We start from the raw sequence: 16,683 nt of genomic DNA, 5'->3' as shown, positions 1-16,683 counted from the left end.
CAGAGGAATAATTTGCTGGGTGTAGCCAAAACTTCATGGGAAGGAACTGTTAAAAATAAACTTGGTTCCCATTTCTCTCCAGTTTCGCCTTACCTTTCTACTTTAATTAGCGCCAGCCGCAGTTTTTTTAAAAATTATGAACAGCAGCCGAGCTGTATCTATCATCGGTCATCAGTGGATCAAGGCAATGAAATACCAGGCGAATCAATGAACGGGCAATGAAATCAACAACGGCCCCAGCTGATTAATTGGACTCCCGGACAGATAAAACTCCTCGCAGATTGTAGCACTGCAGCTTTCACGTTTTTTTCTTATTTGTTAAAATAAATATTAAATCCGAGAAATTATTCGATTATGTTATTCGATTGTTTGGATGAACCGCAAGTCTATTTTTTTCATGATGCTTGTAAGCATTATTAAAACAAATGCATTGTTATGATTTGTGTTTTATTACTGTATTGCTACTAGGTTATAATTTATCAATGTGCCGGAAATTCTTAATAATCAGGAGACGGCGATGTGCGGCCGTCGGGCCGATCATATCTGGGCCTCGCGGTTCATAGCAGCGAGAAATTGTTCAACAGCGGACGAACCGCGGGCAGCGATTGATGTCAAACGTTGTCAAAAGATCAAACGCAGTTAACTGCGAGGTACAGGAGCAATGGTTATTAATTCGACACAAGAAGCAGGTTCATGTTTCCAATCGATCAGTTAATTATACATCGGGGAAATACATTTATTGTTTAGTATTGAACTTAGGAAAAGTAAATTCAGATGAAGACTATTTTAAAAAAGAATAAAGTTGTTTACATTTCGAAATCGTGGGGAAAAATTGCTTTGCTATGGCAACTAAATGCAAATATGCAAGCTGTCCAAACAGCCACAACACTCATATGGTGATCGTGTTTCTTCTGTATTCCCGCAATAAATAAAATGAGGACGGGATGGTTCCAACTGTGAAACGGTGGCGATCACTATCAATAGATGAATGGCAAAAAGGGTGCTTTTAACGGAGCACCAGTATTGGGCTCAGTGGATTTTGATGCGCCCAAGACAACATATAAAAATTATCCGAGCGTCCTGAACTAGTTACCATATTTACTGTTACTGAATTAAAAATCCTGGGTCAAATACTAGCAAAACAGTTTAAAGTATTTGCGTTTAGTTTAAAATCAAGTGCCGTCGTAATATCCAGCAGCTACACAAATATACACAAATATACAAATCCCCACTGTACAGGAGGAATACACATTGCTTGTCTGAATTGTCAGAAGGCAGTGGAGGCCAGTTCGTTGGATGCTTTCAAGAGAGAGCTGGATAGAGCTCTTAAGGATAGCGGAGTGAGGGGGTATGGGGAGAAGGCAGGAACGGGGTACTGATTGAGAGTGATCAGCCATGATCGCATTGAATGGCGGTGCTGGCTCGAAGGGCTGAATGGCCTACTCCTGCACCTATTGTCTATTGTCTATTGTCTATAAATGGCTGTGTATTTCCAATCAGCCATGGTGTATGGATGGGAGTGAAACTTGGAGAGGTGATGGTGTTTGCATTGTCTTGCTGCTCCTGACCTCCTTGTTGGTAAATGCTACTGGGTGGGCAGGCAGCAGTGGTTTGCAAAGGAGTGGAGGGGAGGTTGAAGGTTAATGGTAATAGTGGTTGAAGAAAGATTGGTGAGCTTGTCTAGTGCATTCTATAGAAAATGTGAGAAGTGCTACTACATTTAGAAGCTACTGTGAGAAGTGTCTATTGTCTATTGGCTCACAAGTGATCTCGGCCCTGTGCCAATTATAGAAAATTCAGAATGCAGAAGTGGGCCGTTTAGCCCACAAAGAAAGTTTACAATTAAAGTACACTTTCCAGTACTAGGTCCTGGGCCCAGCAGTCATCACTCCTCAATTACCACGAGGGTTACTGTCTCTACGACCCTTTAAGGTGACTGTTCCCGACATCTGGATGAAATAAATAATATTCTTATTTTCCCTCTAATTCTTCCATCTATTACTCTAAAATTATGTCTAATGGTCTTCTGGCCACTCTGCTATTGGAAATCCAGCCTTCCTATTTACTTTGGTTTGGCTCCCAATAATTACATTCACCTCAGTGAAGTATCTCTCGCCCTCCTGTGTTCAAAAGAGAGCAACTGTCCTCCAACCAATAACGCCACACTCTTCCCACATCATCTTCCCAAGTAACCCCAGGAGTTGCTACCCCTGCTCTTTAACTTCTTAACTTCCAACAATTCAGGCACTCAAACACTCCATCTAGTGATTCACTTGCATTTCTGCCAATTTAGTGGTACCCAAGGTGCCCAATGTCCATCTACACTGGAGAAACTGCATTGACAATGGGTGACAGGTTTGCAGAATGTATCCATTATGATCCAGTTACTGATCACCAATTCTCCAGTCCATTTCCACTCTGATCTCTCTGGGTTTGTCCTGCTTCAATCTTTGGGATTCAAAATTCATTTCAACTATTTCAGACAATGAACATTTATTATTTGTATCAGAATTGTTTGTATGAGCAGACAATGTTCAAAACAGTTCAGCTAGTTAGGCAGCATTAGTGGAGGTGGGACACATAGATAATGCTGACAGTGAAAGGTTCATCAGCTGGTATAATCGCTCTTTTTCTTTACCCATGACTGCTTCCTGATCTGCTTTCGTTTCCTATTTTCAGCACCTGCAATTTTTTTATTGTTTTTTTCCATCCCTAACTAGTTCCGATATGTCCTGGTCTACCTCTTCCCATAGATGTTGACTGACCTGCCAAGCTTTTGCAGCATTCCTCTTTGTTTCAGATGTCCAACAGTGACTGTGCTCTGTATCTCACAAATCCAGCAGGGATTGTTTCTCTTCTCCATGCATATCTCCCCAAAACAAATTAAATGCTTTTAACAAGCTTTCTGCACCTCTTAGTTAACACCAATCTTTTCTTCTGTTGATCTGCATTCTAATGCAAACATTCCCTTGGTTATCTTCTCCCCTTCTACTTTTCTGCAACTCTCCTACATTGTCCTAGTTCTGAAGGAAGGTTATTGACCTGAAACATTAACTCTGTTTTGCACTCCATAGATGTTGCCTGACCCTTTAAGTATTCCCATAGTCTGCTTTTATTTCACATTTACACCATTTGTAGTTCTTTGCTTCATGTCCCCTTGTTTATCTAATCTTTTTTCATATTCCAGTCCTGACAAAATCTTTGTACATCTTTGCATCATCATCATCAATGTAGTCACATCTTTCCATGAATATGGCGACCAGAACTGTGCACACTTCTCAAACTGTTGCCTGACTCGTGTTATATATATTTCTTGCATAATATTTTTTGTATCATGTGCAAACATCTTTCATCACATCTCCGAGTCATATTTCTAAATAATTTAATATAGAAACATAGAAATACAGATAATAGGAGCAGGACATGTTAGAGGCAGGAAACATGTTCCCAATGTTGGGGGAGTCCAGAACCAGGGGCCACAGTTTAAGAATAAGGGGTAGGCCATTTAGAACAGAGATGAGGAAAAACTTTTTTAGTCAGAGAGTTGTGAATCTGTGGAATTCTCTGCCTCAGAGGGCAGTGGAGGCCAATTCTCTGAATACATTCAAGAGAGAGCTAGATAGAGCTCTTAAGGATAGCAGAGTCAGGGGGTATGGGGAGAAAGCAGGAACGGGGTACTGATTGTGAATGATCAGCCATGATCACATTGAATGGTGGTGCTGGCTCGAAGGGCCGAATGGCCTACTCCTGCACCTATTGTCTATTGACCCGAATGCCCATTCTCAGCATCCAATCTGCCTAGCCTTGTCAGAATGATATAAGTTTCAATTGGATCCTACAAAGAATTAGTATTCTTTAAAACAGGTGAAAATAAACCTATTTGATCTAATCTGTCCTCTTGTAGAACCAGAGTCATATAGCAAGGAAACAGGCCCTTCGGCCCAACTTGCCCACACCGACCATTTTAGGAATCAATCTAGTGAATCTTTCTTGCTCTCTCTCAATGGTAAGTCTCCTTTCTCAGCTGAGAAACCACAAGGCACACAACACTTCCAATGCAATTTTACCATGCCCGACATAATTGTAAATAGATATTCTTCCTGCCTTCCTCAAATCCTCTTGCTGTGACAGTTAACACACCAATTGCCTTCTTAAATTAGTACGGGTGTCAATGGTTATGGGGAGAACGCAGGAGTATGGGGTTGAGAGTGAAAGATAGATCAGCCATGACTGAATGTGTAAGAAAATAACTGCAGATGCTGGTACAAATCGAAGGTATTTATTCACAAAATGCTGGAGTAACTCAGCAGGTCAGGCAGCATCTCAGGAGAGAAGGAATGGGTGACGTTTCGGGTCGAGACCCTTCTTCATGACTGAATGGTGTAGTAGACTTGATGGGGCAAATGACCTAATTCTGCTCTTAGAACTTCTGAACTTAAATTCTTGCCTCGTCTGCGGGTTTGCCGTATTTGCAGTGACTAGTATACAAGAACATCCCAGCGTTTTTGTACAAGAAGGCATCCTAATCTGATTATTTAAATAGTAGGCATTCTATCCATTTTCTGTCACACTTGCCACACCTCCAGACACTTGAGACTCTTTCCACACTCCTCCCCTGACCTATTAGGAGTTACACCTGCATTTAATCTGCTCCCCTAATCTATCACTTGGTATAAATACCTGAGATCATCACCAATTGGGTGCTGGCTAATCAGTTCACAGCATTCTGTTGGTTTGATAGCAGGTCTGAGTGCTGTCCAGGTCTACATCTTTCAGTTCCAATGGCATTTGGATTTTGGGTTCTCTTCAGTACATCTTGGTGAACCTGCATTTGAGTCCTTTCCATTTTGGAGCCTTCTGACAATTTTTGCTGCCAAAGGGGATAACAACTTTTATCCATATTATTGTGCACTTGCAATTATTTATTTTATGCACTCAATCCATTGAGTTAACTTGACCCCTCACAATTCACAATCCCACCCTTTTAGAGTAATTGAGAAACTTAGATATTACTTTCTATTTCGTTATCTAAATTTTTAATGTATGTCATGAACAGCTGATGCCCAAGGTTTGATACCTCTGGTCCCCTACCAGTTACCATCTCTCAACTTAAAATGGGCATATTTATATTTATTCCTACTCTCGATATTCTGTAGGTCAACCAATTTGCAATCAATGTCAATAATTTGTGTTTTAATTTACATACTAACCTTTTAAATGGTATCTTATCAACAAATTTCTGAATATGCTAGTACACCACACCCGCTGGTTTTAACCAGTGCTTTCTCACAGTTACACCATAAAAATCTCCAGTAGATATGTCAAGCATGATCTCTCTTCCAGATGTTCATATTGAATGTATCTGATACTGTTGATATTTTCAAAATGTCCTGTATTCAGCAGTAATTTCTCACCGATACAAATTGATTTTAGATTTCTTGACTTCTTTAAAATTTTGTTTCCCAAACTCTTTGGAAAGTTCCTTGTGTTCTGTGAAGGCAGAACCGGTATTTGTTTAACTTCTTGGTCATTTTACTCATTTCCTATTGTGAATAATCATTTCATCAACTGTTACTATCCATACTTGAATCATCTCTCTCTATTTATATTCTACTTTAAAGTTCCCAGCAAGTTTATTTTCAAACACTATTTTTGTTATTTTAATCATTTTCTTTGTCATTGATTGCTAAAAGCTAAACTGCTGTCAATCATCAGGTTTACTATTTTGCCTGAGATGAAGAAAAACTTTTTCACCCAGTGAGTTTTGAATCTCTGGAATTCTCTGCCACAGAAGGCAGAGGAGGCCAATTCACTGGATGTTTTCAAGAGAGTTAGTTATAACTCTTAGGTCTAAAGGAATCAAAGGATATGGGGAGAAAGTAGGAATGGGGGTACTGATTTTGGATGATCAGCCATGATAATATTGAATGGTGGTGCCGGCTTGAAGGGCCGAATGGCCTACTCTTGCACCTATTTTCTATGTTTCTATGTTTAGGAATCATGTATGGCTCCTCGTTGCACTTAATATCACCACTTTGTATATATTCTTTCATTTAGATTATGTAATATAAGGGTGCGAGGATTCAATTCTTTGGAATCCCACCTGGAACAGTTTTCAACAACAAAAACACTAATTGATACTCTTTGCTTCCCATCACCAAGCCAATTACTTTGGATCCATGGGCTTTCACCTTTTTGACCAGTTTGCCACATGGCACCTTATCAATAGCCTTGCTAATATAAATGTAAAGTACAAAAAATACACTGCCCTCATCAAACTCTCTCCTATTCAAGCTCCCTGCTCAAACAAATCCATTATCTGTTATTGAGATATGATTTTCTCTTCACAACTCCACACTGCCAGTACATGTTTAAATTGTGCATATAGGAGGTTGTAGTCAATATATAGAATTTGAGTTGTTGGAGAGGCGTTTTGCTAAAATTATATAGAACACTAGCTAAACCACACCTTGAGCACTTGTTCTAGTCTGGTCATTATATTATTGGAAAGATGTGATTATGCAGGAGAGGAGATTTAGGAAGATGATGCTAGGATAGCAAAAGGTTTATACTGTCTCTTGGAATCGATGTCACTAATTTGCCCAATACTGAAAATAAACTCACTGGCCTGTAATTACCTGGCTTATTGCTTCATCTCTTTTTAACAATACTACAACATTAGCAGTCCTCTGGATGCAATCTTGTGGCTGGAGAGGACTGGAAAATTATAGCCAGAGCCTACACAATTTCCTCTCTTGCTTCTGTCAACAGCCTGAGATATATTTCATATGTCTGACGATTTACCCATTTCCAAACGTGAAAAACACTTCTCTGATTCACTTTCAATCCTTAAATCTCATTTACTCTAGAAGTTAACCGCTGCACTTCCAGCGGTGCATTGCACCGCTCATGTAGTAATAAACTAAACTAAAGCATCTTAAATGGACAGTACATCAGGTTCTTAAATAATTTGTTCCCTTCATGTGCTCTTCCTCTTGCATTATCTGTAATTTCTGAGTGACACTTTTTTTTAACTGAATGGGGAGGTGAAAAGTCTAACTAATAAAGGACCCTTATGAGTCTCCAAAGAAAATTTGGATTTGCACATCGTTTTCAGCTTTTCCTGGGAAATTTTCCACAATTTATCTTAAATGCATTATTAATTATCAATCGTTAGAGGTTACAGATGATCCCAACCTGAATAAGAAATGTAGGGATGGCCATCTTTCTTAACATAGAAACATAGAAAATAGGTGCAGGAGGAGGCCACTTGGCCCTATGAGCCAGCACCACCATTCATTGTGATCATGGCTGATCATCCACAATCAGTAACCCGTACCTGCCTTCTCCCCATATCCCTTGATTCCGCTAGCCCCTAGAGCTCTATCTAACTCTCTTTTAAATTCATACCTTCCATATTCTCATGTTCCACAAATTCACAACTCTAGATGAAAAGGTTTTTTCTCATCTGTTTTAAATGGCCTCCCCTTTATTCTTCGACTGTGGCCCCAACATTGGGAACTTTTTTCCTGCATCTAGCTTGTCCAGTCCTTTTATAATTTTTATACGTTTCTATAAGATCCCCTCTCATCCTCCTAAATTCCAGTGAATACAAGCCCAGTCTTTCCAATCTTTCCTCATATGACAGTCCCGCCATCCCGGGGATTAACCTCGTGAACCTACACTGCACTGCCTCAATAGCAAGGATGTCCTTCCTCAAATTAGGAGACCAAAACTGCGCACAATACGCCAGATGTGGTCTCACCAGGGCCCTGTACAAATGTTTTTCATAACATCTTTTTGCTTTTCCAATCTCCTCCTTAATTTCACTCTTACATTTTCTGTATTCTTCCCCATTTTCTGCTATATTGTATTTTTAATGTCTGACAAAGTTTCCCCTTTGCCTCTCATCCAGTCCCCTCTGCATTATATTCCAGTGGTGTCAAAATTTGGCAGATGTCCCCTTGTCTTTGTGGGAACATGTTCATTCCAAACTTATTGAATCTCCTTTAAAGTCTCCCATTTGTACTGCAACGGCTTCCATTCAGTGCTATATCTAGTTTAATTTTGCTAAATCACTCTTGTAAAAACCTTGCCTTGTGTTTGAACCTTTATTATTTACATTTTCCATATCAATGCTAAATCAAACTGAATTATGATCACTACTACAAAAAATGCTCTCCCAGTAATATTCCTTCCACTTCCCCAATTCATATCTTGAACTAAACCAGATTTGTGTTTCCTTTCCCCCTTAACGCCACCGCTCCAGCCCCCAGTTTTTGGGCTTGCAATATACAGGTCAAAAAGGTCTCATGTTTAGTTTAGTGTAGAACTACTGCATGGAAACAGGCCATTGGGCCTACCGAGTCTGCACCGACCAGCGATCCCCGCACATTAATACTACTACTGGAGACACACGAGGGACAATTTACAATTATACCAAGTCAATTAACCTACAAACCTGTATGTCTTTGGTGTGTGGGAGGAAATTGGTGCTCCCGGGGAAAATCCATGCTAGTCACGGGTAAAAGTACAAACCCCGTACAGACAAGCACCCGTAGTCAGGATCAAACCCGGGTCGCTGGTGCTGTAAAGCAGCAATTTTATAATGCATGACAGTGTTATACTATGGCTCTGTAGTCTTTTATTACATACACTGCAATTAAAATATGTATTATGACAAAGTAGATATATGAAATTGTTGTTAAAAAAAGGATTCAGGAACGGAAGGTTTCTATTTAGTCCCACTGTCTGCCACTCATCTACACAATGACTATACATCACCATTTCATTATTGAAAATTTCAGTTGACCTGGCAACCTCGTTTTTTTAGGAAATTAGTTTGGTATTCAGGATTTTAAAAAATACAATTTCATTCCCAAATGCCCTGGTTCTAACTTTAAGATTGCATTCTTTTGGTCCTAATTCCCCTTGAAGAGGAGATAATTTATCTTTATCTACCCAATGTAATCATTTGATTATTTTGAACATGACTCTTATTATATTTCTTCTGTCCTCTAAACTTAAAGGGTGCATACCAAACGTACACAACCTTACCTCATAAATTGCCCCTTTACATCCTGATGGCTGGGCACTATTTCCCTTCCATTGCAAACATATCTATTATAAGCTTCAGTGACAAAGCAGAATTCCGTCCCTGGTTTCTAGCCAAGACTGTATAACCAAATAAGTGTTATATATAGGGATGTGTAAAAGTGGAGTCCTTTGCCCTTGCTCCTTTACACTGCTTCTGTCACTATTAAAAATAAAATTTCTCTTTCTCATATCCAAAGATGATGATAACACGTCTGTTTTAGTGTTGCCTCCGCACTTGCTTAGTATTTTTACATTTTTGTCACAGGATGTTGGCGAAACTTACAAGGCCAGTATTTATTGTCCATCTTTACTGCACTTGTGTGGGCCACTTTCTTAAATTGCTGTAGAGTGTGTGGTGAAGGTGCTCGTTGAGTGATGATTGATATGGGAAATCGGGTTGAAGGATGTGTCAAGTTCTGTGTAAACCAGTGAAGAAATTAGGAGTAGTGGCATTCCCGAGCACTTGCTGCCGATGTTATTCTATGCAGTAAAATTTATGACTTTAGGATTTGCTTTATAAGAAGCCTCAGTTAATCTGTCAAAGTATATTTTGTAGTTGGTGCATGATATGTGCTGGGAATGACAGGAAGGGGCCTAAGATCAATGAGAGTTAAATATGGTGATGGAAATTTGGGATTTGAGTCATGAGAGGCAGGCAAAGAACACAGATGAATGAAGAATAAAGAAATTCACATTTCATGGACATGTCAAGGATTAAAAATGATATGTTCCAAAAAACAGAGACGAGTAAAAAAAAAGCAATGTAGGAAAATCCAATGTTACATTTTTTTGTCTTAATTCGGGATACAGTTGATCGGGTGATAAAATCCGTTTCCCACATAAGAGGCATAATTGAATACATTAATACCACAATTAGTCCCTTTGTAGGAAACTTTCCTGATCAATTTGTTCCTGATTTGACATAATTACAGGACCCAGTAATGTATTTTGCTGTCTGGTGATCGCTACCATATTCATGAAAATAAATCCAAAACCTCAAGATTTCAAGATCAAGATCAATTGAGCGTCACATGTACCAATTAAGGTGCAGTGAAATTTGAGTTACCATAATATTGTGGCGGATCAGGCCACTCCTTGGGTCAGCCCCTCGTTACGTGACGGACAGGCGTAAGGGGTTAAAAGTGAGACCAAGGGGAGGCGTGGCTCATCCCCAGGAGAACTACGCTGTGGGCAGGAGCTCACAGCATAATAAAAGAATCTTACTAAAAACTGCCTGGCGTCTTGCCTTTTCTCTGGCCTCCGCCAGGCCACTACATTGGTGACCCCGACGTGATTTGAACACGCAGCCCCCCTTTTGGGGGGGGTCCTGTGGCGGATCAGGCCACTCCTTGGGTCAGCCCCTCGTTACGTGACGGACAGGCGTAAGGGGTTAAAAGTGAGACCAAGGGGAGGCGTGGCTCATCCCCAGGAGAACTACGCTGTGGGCAGGAGCTCACAGCATAATAAAAGAATCTTACTAAAAACTGCCTGGCGTCTTGCCTTTTCTCTGGCCTCCGCCAGGCCACTACAATATCATAATAATACCATAATAAAATTGAACACAAACAGGGTGTCATTCATGCAAAAGCACAAAATAACCAGAAAGCATGAAAAGATTGGAAAGTCTACCTTTTAATCTTGATAAGTGGGACAGAAGTAGGAATCAGTACAAATCATCCACCACACACGCAATGTTGTTCAGAAAATCCAAACCTACAAACGATCGCATGCAAAGCGAAGATAAGATCAGCCATTGATTCTTCTTATGGTTTTTTAATAAGATACATCTCTTGATGCTCCTGAACACATCGTCAGTGATGTAACCTGGGGTCATTGGGTGTTTCAGGTCTTTCAACAGACCCAGCCGTGGTTGATCAGACCACGACTTGTGTTCAGGTGGCATTCGCTCTTCCCCATGGACCTCCTCTCCTGATCCAGAGCTATCTCGAGGCTTTCTCCACTGCCTCTGTGGTGTTCTTCATGACTCTTCTCCTCTCCATTCCCATGATGCCCAGTGCACTCAAGGCTTAGTAGAGCGATTGCTCTGCAAAACCTCTGCAGCCAACCTCGATGGGCACACACCTTGCCTTCCAGCACTGCTTACAGCAGTCTATGACCAACTCTTCGTACTTGGCCTTCCTCTCGTGGGCCTCCTCCAGACGGTCCTCCCACGGCACTGTCAGTTCCAACAAGACTATGTTTTTGGTCGCCTCTGAGACCAGGAAGATGCCCGGCCTCAGGGTGGTCATGGCGATGTGCCGTGGGAACTTCAGCTGTTTCACCAGGTCTACAGGAAGCTGCCAGTCCTGCGCAGTCGCCAGGATTCCTGACGGATTTTTGGCTGCTGTGGTTCATGGCAGCTGCACTCCAGTGATCATCTGGGTGGTGGGGTGTGCTTGTCTGCAGCTGCTGATTCCCATGCTGATGGCTTCTGCAATGGGTTTCAGAACCTGGTCATGACGCCAGGTGTACCGGCCCTGCCCAAGATCCTTTGGGCAGCAGCTCAGGCTGTGTTCCAACGTCCCCTTGCCTGAGCATTACGGACAATCCGTAGATCCCGCCTTGCCCCAGATGAAGAGGTTTGGTGGGCTGGGCAGGATATCGTACACTGCCTGGACTAGGAAATTGATACGCTGTGGTTTAGCCTGCCAGAGCTCAGTCCATGTAACTTTTTGGTCCATGACCTGCTCCCACCTTGTCCAGGCCCCCTGCTGCCTCAAGTCAACTGCTCTGCCAGACCTCTCGTGCTCCACCGCTGCCCTCACTTCCTCCTGGACCAGCCTGTTCCTCTCCTTCCCCTTGGCCTTGTCAAACTGGGGAGTTGGGAAGGTTCCCAGACCAGCTCTTCCCCGAGTCACTGCTCCCACTGGTGTATCCGAGACTTCGCTTGCAGCACAGCTTAGCCGGCTCTCCATTTCCTCCCAGTTTTCACCTCCACCCCTGCCTGAGCCACCTTGGGGTCGCTGGAGTCCCTGCACAGCATCACCTCTCTGGCCGGAGTCACCTTAAACTCTTCCTCCAGAGACCAGGGGCAGCTGGAGCTTGGTGTTATTACCGTAAAGGGCGATGCTGCTAAGGCTCCTGGGCAGTCCCAGCCACCTCCTGAGGAAGCTGCTGACTTTCCTCTCCAAGCTCTCTACGATGGAGATTGGTACTTCATAGACTAGCAGTGGCCAGAGTAGCCTTGGCAGGATACCATGCCGGTAGATCCATGCCTTGTGCTTGCCGGGAAGCCCTGACCGGTTCACCGCTCTCAATCAGCTCTCCAGCTCCTGACAGGTTGCCTGGACTGATGCTGTATCCTTCAGGCTGCTGTTAAACACCTTCACTCTTCACTCTTCACTGGCCTTTTGGAGACAGTTGGGATTGGTGTCCCTTCGATGCTGAAGCGGAACCTGTCCATGACTTTGCCTTGATGGAGGCATCAAGGAGGCAAAAATATTTTGGGAATTTGAAGGTTGAACTTGGGCTGTATCACAGCTCTGGCAATTACAACTGGAAATGAGAATATGGTTAGTATGAAGTGCTGATCAATCATATGGCCCAACTTGGAGAAATCCCCCCAAACAGAATATTGAAGGTTGGACGCCAATTCTGGAAGGACGAGCCCAGTTTCAGATTATAGTAGTCATGCAGCCATTTTGGTTAGCATTGGTTTTTATCAGATATCTGAAGGCCGACCGTTAAAACCTGCAGTAATTTGCTTGGATTAATATTTCAGTTAACTAGTACCAACCAGAAGTTGGAAAAAAATCACCATATTTATGTAATGTATTACAAGCAATTGAAGTTTAACTTGATGAGCTGACAAATGAAGTAATTGCATTTAACAATAATGATCTTAAGTACATGGTGAGAATCTTAATGGCAGGGAGTATCTTCCAACAGCTGCATGTATAAATGCATATGTGTGTGATTGCGTGATCCTTGTGCGCATGTGTGTGTGTGTGTGAGACGTAGAGAGCTCCTGTTTTTAGCAAAAGTATAAATCAAATTGAAAGGCATGATGCTAAAATATCCCATCACTGCATTTTGTAGTTACTGTTTACTTCCTCTCAGGTGGCACTTGTTTGAACTGGTTTATAATTAGATCGTTTATTATAGCGTGCAATTTGTGGAGATGTGGCACTTGGGCATATCTCGGTGATGGTGAGTAATTTACACTGATCCAATTTCTGCAGCAAGATCTGCTTTAGACTATTCACCATTTAGTCTGATGCTCTGAAGCAGGAAATTTGTTCACTGTAATTTAAATAAATGCTGTAGACTTCCTGCAGATTTCAGTAGGAGATCAATACTCAATGTGTGTTCTGGATAGTTAATTTGATGCTCACTGTTTGAACGGACTCGGGACTGCCCTCAGTATTAACTTTCATAAACCCATTTAGTTAGGTCATCATGACCCAAACTAACTTAAATGAGATACTATTTGCGGAATGGAAATCATAAACATAATATAATGCAATCCCGAACTCACAGGTAGATGATTTAGTTGGTTGACACAAAATGACACAAAGTGCTGGAAGTGGGCGAGGGGTGTAGAGAAGTCACGACATTTGATGTCACATGAGCAGTTGGAAAGTAAAGGATCCAGAGAGGGTAGACTGAGGGGAGTGAAGAGGGGAGTCTGAAGAAGGACCCTGACCTGAAATGACACCTATCCATGTTCTCCAGATATACTTCCGGACCTGTTAAGTTATTCCTGCACTATGTCCTTTTAGACGATTTAACTGCTGTTTACAAGTTCCCTAACTACCAATTCATCTGTTAATAAGCCTTTTGATGGGCACTGAATATTTAACATGACTTAAACATTGCTCTGCTTGTCAATCTGTTACAGAAATCTGAATACCATTGGATTTTTATATCAGTAAACATTTTAACAGCAAGATGCCAAAGTGTTCAACATAAATGTGGGAGGCTAAAAAATCCTTTGAGATTTAGCTGCTTTAGTTAAAGAATGTATGGAACATGCAGCTAAGGAATGCAGTGAATATGAACTGTATGGGAAAGAATGATAGGTATCTGATAAAAGATTATGAGAAATGTCATGGTGTAGGATCCAGCCAGGTGAACACATTTGTCATTTCCAGAAGGTAGACACAAAATGGTGGAGTAACTCAGCAGGACAGGCAGCATCTCTGGAGAGAGGGAATGGGTGATGTTTCGGGTCCAGTCCTGTTTGCCTTTGTCATCAGCAGTTTTCTGTGGTAAAGATATAGTATGCTGCTGGTGACAGAGATGAAGTAAGTCTAAACCGCCAATATAACAGTTTTGTAAACCTTCAACAGGAAAGGAATTGTAATTTGCTTTGCTCAACAACTATTCTCCCAAAATCAAAATGTCTGAAATTTATTGAAATGGCACTGAGAGGGAAAAAAATGTAGTCCAAAACTATTATGTAAACCTTTGTCCAGAGAAAAATACCAGCAGTTCAGGCTTTAAAAGCACTCCAACATGACTGGAATTAAGTAAAATACATCATGTCATTTAATGCCACAGGAATGCTGCTGTAAAACATACAATATTTGGTTAGGTCTTATCAATACCTTCTGAAGTTAGTAGAGATAAACTGCTGAGAAGCAGAAAAGGGCCATAAGTGGTAGCAGCAGAGGTAGGCCATTCAGCCCATCAAGTCTACTCTGCCATTCAATCATGGTTGATCTATCTCTTCCTCCTAACCCCATTCTCCTGCCGTCTCCCCATAACCACTGACACCCATACTAATCAAGAATCTATCTATCTCTGCCTTAAAAATGGGAGAGTGACATGGTGGTGCAGCTGGCAGAGCTGCCACCTCACAGTGACCCAGGTTCGATCCAGACCTCGGCTGTTGTCTATATGGAGTAGTTTGCAAATTCTTGCTGTGGGTTTCCTCTGGGTGCTCCAGTTTCCTCCCACATCCCAAAAATGTGCAGGTTTGCAGGGTTTATTGGCCTCTGTAAATGGCCCCTCAGGTGCAGGGAGTGGATGCAAAAATGCATAGAAGCAGTGTGAACAGGTGATTGATGGTCGGCATGGAATTGGTGGGCTGAAGGCCTCGTTTCCATGCTGTATACTTAAATTCAAAAATGTGTATGTTTTTAACTGGGGTGCTATGTATTGCAATAGGAAGAATGCTTGCATGGTTACTCTCTTATGGTCTCTATACATGACTTCAACAAAAGGTTTAGTTTAGGTTAGAGATACAGCGTGGAAACAGGCCCTTTGGCCCACCGAGTCCGCACCGACCAGTGGTCTCTGCACATTAACATTATCCTGAACACTGGGGAATTTTTACATTTATCAAGCCAATTAACCTGTATGTCTTTGGAGTGTAGGGGGAAACCAAAGATCTCAGAGAAAACTCACGGAGAGAACGTATAAACTCCATACAGACAGCACCCGTAGTCGGGATCGAACCCAGGTCTCAAGTGCTGCAAGGCAGCAACTCTACTGCTGTGCCATCGTGCAGGTGCAATTAGAGGTGTGCTAACGTATTTTACTGTTACACCATTGTATTTTTGGCTTGCCTTGTTCCATTCTTTCGTTATTTTATAGCCCAATTCTACACTTGCCTTTATTTCCACTACTAAAGGAAAAAGGAGGCCAGACTGGGAACTTCCATCATCTGCGACGAGCTCTACTTTTTAAAACCAGTATCTGTGTGGACAATTTCCCACTAATTGGCTGCTCAGCAGCTTCTCTCAGGGTGAGCTTTGAGGTGAGTAATTGGATTCTTTTGGCATTGATTCCAGCAGGCATTAGGGGGCATGTCTAGATGAAAAATAATGACATAAAAAGAATGATTCCTTCTGCGGGAATCAGGTGGTCATGGAGCTTTTTGTCCAACCATGTTTTGTCTCGGTGTTTCTATTAATTTCTGAGTTTGTCAAAGTGAGGAAGTCATATCTCTCCTTGACTCTACCTAAAGTATATACTTTTGATGAAATCATACCAGTGGCAGATATTCCCATACCAACCATTTTTCATAGAATACTGCACCAATTCCCATTCCACCCTCTGCACAATGGCTACTACATTTAAAATGGTGAAGTTAGATACAGGGTGACAGAGTGTCCAGGGTTTTGGGGAGAAGGCAGGAGAATGCGGTTCAGAGGGAAAGATAAATCAGCCAAGATTGAATGGCGGAGTAGACTTGATGGCCGAATTCTGCTCCTATAACTTATGAACAGCCTTCTGGCCCTCTGGCCCTCTCGTCCCTGACGTCACAAAGGGAGTGGCGGCCAACGGGGGGGGGGAGGGGGGGGGATTCCGGGCCGACGAGCAGCTGCTAACTCACCCACTCCATCCCCCACTCTCCCCCTTATCCCTCACCCCTCCCTCCCTCACCCGCTCCACCCGCCCCCCCACCTTCCAACGGGAGGACGAGTTGCGTGTTCTACGTCAGTCTGCGAATGCACAGTTGGGGCGACCTATGATATTTCAACTTTGCGATGGTGCAAATGGCAGCGACCCGTAGCGAGCCACAGCTCGCTTCTGGCCACGTGAGGGGGATGGAGTGGTTAAGTGGGTGAGGGGGGGAGGGGGGAGATAAGGGAGGTTGAGGGAGGATAGAGTTGGGCGAGTGGGTGAGAAGAGGGGGAG

This window comes from Rhinoraja longicauda, chromosome 1 (assembly GCF_053455715.1).
Source record: "Rhinoraja longicauda isolate Sanriku21f chromosome 1, sRhiLon1.1, whole genome shotgun sequence".
Lineage (NCBI taxonomy): Eukaryota > Metazoa > Chordata > Chondrichthyes > Rajiformes > Arhynchobatidae > Rhinoraja > Rhinoraja longicauda.
Note: the sequence above shows the minus strand (reverse complement) of the source record.